The sequence below is a fragment of the Carcharodon carcharias genome, chromosome 4, assembly GCF_017639515.1.
Source record: "Carcharodon carcharias isolate sCarCar2 chromosome 4, sCarCar2.pri, whole genome shotgun sequence".
Classification (NCBI taxonomy): domain Eukaryota; kingdom Metazoa; phylum Chordata; class Chondrichthyes; order Lamniformes; family Lamnidae; genus Carcharodon; species Carcharodon carcharias.
Window position 1 is genome coordinate 161,313,254 of NC_054470.1, and position 6,000 is coordinate 161,319,253.

A 6,000-nucleotide genomic window follows, 5' to 3' on the forward strand; every position below is an offset into this window, starting at 1 on the left:
TGGGGTGGAGTCATCCCAGATTTGCACCAAATGTGGTAGTGGGCAGGAAAAAAGGACCATCAGCCGCAATGGCGCCTATTTGCGCCATATCACCCCATTCCCTTGCGTCCCGCCTCATTAATTATGCATTCATGATGACTGCAGGTGGGCTTGGATTTGCCCATCACACTGTGACCTCAGCATTTTCTTGCCTCGGGCACCAGAGCGCAGCCTAATTCATGTCTACAGACCAGGACCGTGCCTGTGGCAGCTGTGAGGTCAGTGGCGAACACCCTCATGAGGATCCTGCACCACATCAACCCTCTCTCAACACAACTGTGAGTGCTCTCTCTCTCTCCTGCTTTTGACTCTGCTGCCAAGCACTAATTATCTCTACTTTGGTTCACAGGGAGCTCTGCCAAGCGACTGACACCCTCAGCCAACCAGTCCCTCAGCTCCATCCAGGTCCTCACCTCCAACCAAGAGGAAACTCCTCCATTGAAGAGCTGGAAATAAGCAGCCTGGAAGACCCGTCACACCCTCCATCAGTGCAGAAACACACAGCTCGGTGGCACTTAGATCTACAGCAGGCTCGGGTTCACAACCTGGTGGTCACCGCATGTACACGTGTCTGCAGCAGGAGGAAGAAGGTCCAGCCGAGCTCCCTGGCACTTGGAAGACTGCTGGGGAAGAGGCATCTGTGAGGTCCGAGTCAGATGAGGCGCTTCTGTATTCGGTCATCCAACTCCTCGTGGAGAGTCAGCAGAAGGCGGGGATCATCATGCAGAGCTGTTGGAAGCCCTCAACAGAGTGACTTGCGAGTCAGAAGATGAAATGGTGCCCACATGTGCACACATGGAGGTCTCCACGAAAGGATGGCAGACATCATGGAGTCCCTGGTCCAGCAGGATGCGGAGATGTGTGCGGATCTGCACTTCATCGTGGTAGCCATGGGTGAGTTCCTGCAGTGGTGGCTCGCATCCCGCCAGGTGGTCCTTCCCCTCAAGGAGTCAGGCCAGTGTCCTCGGGTACCCAAAGGGAGGAGGAGCGGCAGCTGGACACCCCTGGGTCATCCACTCAGGAATCTCAGAGACTGTCCTCTCCCTCCGAGTCCCCGTCACCTGTGACCCCCTCAACCTCACTACAGAGGGAGCAGCTGGCCCATAGGAGGACAGCCAAAACAAGCTAGGGCCCTTAAGGCCTCGGCTCTCCAGAGGATCCAAGCCGAAGTCATCAGAGGCAACAGGGCCAACCATTGCACAGGCTGTCTCCACCCCTGCTGCGGATGTCAGGGCAGCACCTAGAAGTAGTGGTTGGCTGAGAAAAGTTAAGATTATCTGATCATGTATGGTTGCATAGGCGAAGACATTTTGTCACTATAATCTGAAAATATATTCACTTTCACTGAATAATGTGTAATGGTGTCTTTCAGCTTCATTTACAGGCTTCGCAAGTCCTCCCCCTGCATCCCCTCCCCCTACCACTAACAATTCAGCTGCAGGCAGCTAGACAACAAATGATTCTGGAGGGAGAAGTGTGTGTGTGGCAGGGCCTTTCGGAGCCTCATGCAAGCACTCTCCCAAGCATGCAGATTCTTCATCCATCACACACACCTCAATGTCCTGAGCATTTTCACTGCTGCCTGCTGGGGTCCTTTTTCGGTTGTCCATCTGAGCCAATCTGCATCTCCGCCCACCCACTGATCACACTCCCATGCAGCACCTGTGCCCATCCAACACGAGGCTCTGCCCACTTCTAATTTGAGAAAAATGGTAATCATCACATTTCTGCTCAGCACCCCTGTCCTTTCCCCTACCCCAGTCACCAATGTCCTTCCCCACATCACCTCCCAGCTCCCGATTGTCACCTACCAACCAAGACCCTTTTCTTTCCACGGTGTCCAGGTGCATGTTTCCTACCTTCCTGAAAATCCCAACCCCATCCACCTTGACTTCCCTGACCCCCACCCCCTCCATGTCCGCCTCTGAGTCACCACCAACCACCCTCACCATCCCTTTTACCGCTACCATTGCACCCTCACCCCCCACCTTCTGTCTCACTCTGCCCATCTCCTACTCACCATTCCCTCCTACCACATCCACCCTCAGTTCACTCCCCAGGAGGCAGTCATTGACTCCACAGACCCCACGCTTACACATTCACCTGGACACCCCCAACCCCTTACTCCCTCTTCCACCTTTACTCCCTCCTCCATCCTTACTCCTTCCTGCTCTGAACTCCTTCCTGTCCCTGGATTCCTTCCTCCCCCTGAACTCCTTCCCCAACCCAAACTCCTTCCTCCATCCCAGACTCCTTCCCCCCTTCGAACCCCTTCATCTCCCTGATCTCTTTCCCTTACACCTTCCTCCCCCTTACACCTACCTCCTCTCTTGCCACATTCTCCCACGTACACCCTCTTCCCCCTGTACTCCCTCCTGCCCCTCCCAACCTCACCTCCCTGACAAACTCGTCCCCCCTAACCTTAACCCTTCCCCTGACACCTTCATTCCCCCCAACCTCATCACCACCCACCACCCACCGCCCCCCCCCCCCCCACCCCCCCAATGCCTTCGTTCCCACCCCCTCCCAACCTCACCCCCTGGCACAACTTCCTCTCCCAATCAAGTATTCCCACCCCTATACCAATTGAGGTCCTTAAATGGACAATTAATGGCCCCTTCAGTGTCTCATCCCGCCATTGCTGGTATTCAATTAATGGAATGCAGTGGGAGTCACCATGCAAAAAGCCTAAAAATGCAAATTCTGTTGGGTTTGTGGGCTCCTGGGGTTGAGGTAGGGGTGGGAAAGGGGGTCCCTCGTTCACAGGCACTCGGTCCCTGATCGAGGGTACCAGCATAGGGAAAGGGGGGGGGGGGGAGGTGGGGAGGGTGGAGGAAGCTGCAGAAAGTCAATTCCTGCCCTTGTCTCTGAACCCCCTCTGCCTCCCATGATCCCCCACCCCCAGCCCCCATCCAGTCCTCACTCACCATTCTCCTGGGGTTCTTCATTGAACCTAGGCCTCTGCTGGTGGATTACTGGCAGCTACCAACACTGGCCTCCAACTAGCTGGCAGATCCTGGAGGGGAGGGGCAGGATTTCCAGCCCCCCGGGTCCTTAATCCCAGGGAAGGCCTAATGGGCACTTAATATGGCAGGCCTTCCCCAACAGAGGTTCAGCGGGGTTCCCGCCAGTTCTCCAGCAAGTGGGCAAGTCCCCATCACAAACATTAAATTCCGCCATATGTGTGCAAAAATATCTCTGTATTTCATTCCTGAGTGGGCCAGTTCTAACATTAAAATTATGCTTCCTTGTTCTGGACTCCCCCAACAGAGCAAACAGTTTTTTTTTTGTACCTATCATATCGAGTTTGTTTATTATTTTAAACAACATCACTTAGATCACCTCTCAATCTACTAAACACAAAGAAATACAACAGCTTTATGTTACCCGTCCTGGTACCACTATAGTGACTCTGCGTCATTACCCCTCCAAAGCTAATATATCTTTCCTGAGATACTAAAAGAAAATGTTGAGCGATACTCAGCAGGTCAAGGCAGCATTTGTGAATCTTTCCTGAGGTTTTGTGCCTAAAAGAGAATGCAGAAATAGAAACTTGACTAAGGCTCTACATGTATAATTGAAGCAACACTTCTTCACTTTTGAATTTCAACCCTAATAGAGACCAAAATTCCTTCGCTCCTCCACAGTTCCTTGTCTCTCACAATTAAGAAAACATTCCAATTTGTCTTTATCAGATATAATGTGGTCAAGCTCCTATTACCCACATTGAACTCCCTCTGCCATTTTCCCCCCTTTACTTATGCGGCCTATGTTTGTAACTTCCTGCTCCAATCTATACACTGACTGTGCCTCCAAACTGTGCCAGCAGTACAACTTAGATATACAAATTTCTAGTCCGTCATCCAATTTATTAATATATATGGTGAAAAGCTTGGCCCAGTACAGATCCCTGTTACTTGTCACAGTTTGCCAAGCCAAAACATTCTCTTTGTCTCTACTCTGCCTCCTAACTCCCAAACAATTACCAACATATGTCACAAAGATATCTTTGTGGGCTTTCATTTTTACTAATAATCACTTGTGTATAGCTCAATCAAATGCCTTCTGGAAATCCATATAGACAACATCCAAAGACACTGCCCAGACCAGCTAATGACCTCGAAAAATGCAGTAGTTAAGTCAGCCTTCATCTATCCTTCATAACTCCATGCTGACTCTCTTTGACTAGCTGATACTTTCCCAATTGTTCAGTCAATATGTCTCTGGCGATAGAAGCCTAGCTTCTCCAAAATTATTGTTAAACTGATAGCTATCTGTTGTAAGGGTGGCTGACTTGTACTATTAGTAATAGAGTTGATTTGCAGACATCTCTTGGGTAGAAACATTAAGTTTATTTAAAACATACTCAGCAGTAACTACATGTGTGCTTTCAACTCCAACTCTGTCTCTACACTGTCTGCTGAGGTAGCCCACGCTACTCTCCTATTGGTTACTACAGGTCATGCGATCTTTCCTAACAAGCATTATTCTTAAAGGTACATTACACACTAAATAAAACCATAATTACGACAATCCTCTGCCTTTTAACTCAGATATAAACATTATATTTACAAGTACATATTTTTCAAGACAATAAAATGTAAGGAATTTATAAGTTCAGTCTTTCAGGTGGTTTCTTGGTACGTGTGGAACGTCACAGCTCCACAACTTCAGATTCTTTATCAGAAACCTCCTTTTCCAGAGTTGCCTGAACATTAGGTGCTTCGATGGGCTCCTGCAATTCTATAACCTCAACTCTTACAGGAACATCAGACATGTCAGTCCTGGGTTGAGTACCATCAGGTAATGCAGACCCGGTCATGATCACTGGTGGAACCAAATCTTGGTGATTTGTCTCTCTTCTCCTTAAATGGCCCACATGTTTACGGATGATCTGGCCTTCCACCCCCACGTGGTAAGATAGAGGTCCAGTCACTGCACTTATTTCACCCGGTAACCACTTTGGTCTTACTCAAAATGTTTTATGTATCGCGGCTCTCCCATAATAAATTTCCTCTCACGACTGTCACTTGTGTCTTGCTTTCTGGCTTCCCTGATTCCTTTCCACCTTCCTCTCTAAATATGGCATTATTAAGCTCAGGCTCGCCCTGAGACAGCATTTCAACAATAACTCTGCAGGTGTGACACCTGTTGTTGTGTGAGGGGTAGTCCTGTAATGAAAAAGAAAGCGTGCAAGCTTGGTTGCCAAGGAATCACCAGTTAGCTTTCTCGTGCCTGTCTTGAACATTTGAACCACCCTTTCGGCCAGTCCTTTTGAGGAAGAGTGGTACAGTGCAGTTTTTTACATGTGTGATACTGTTGAGGCTGATAAACAGTTAAAACTCAGCACTCGTAAATGATGTGCCGTTATCATAAACGACTACTTCTGGTGATTCGTGACAAAACTTTGACATAGTTTCTTAGTTGTAGCACCTGATGTTGGTGACTTCACCTCATATACATCCAACCATTTTGAATGGGCATCGACAATGTGCAGAAACGTTGTTCACAGGAAAGGTCCAATGCAGTCAATATGTAACCGCTTCCAGGATCTGCTGGCCACTCCCATGGGTGTAATGGAGCGGTCACTGGCAACTTTTGCAGTTGCTGACATTGCACACAGTGCTTGACTAAACTCTCTATTTCACCATCCATCCCTGGCCACCATAAATAGCTGCGTGCTTTGGTTTTCATTCGGGAAATTCCTGGATGTGTACTTGTAGTTCAATTAAAAGAGGCTCCCTTCCATTTGGAGGAACTATTACTCATGCTCCCCACAATTAGATGCCATCCTAGCTGGTTATCTCATGCCTTCTGTTGAAGTACAGTTTCATTTCATCAGTTCCGGGCTCATGTGACCAACCATGCAGCACTTGTTCTTGTACTTGAGATAGGACTGCATCCCGACTTGTCCAGTCTCTGATCTGTCAAGCAGATACCAGCGAGGAATCTAAGAAATTT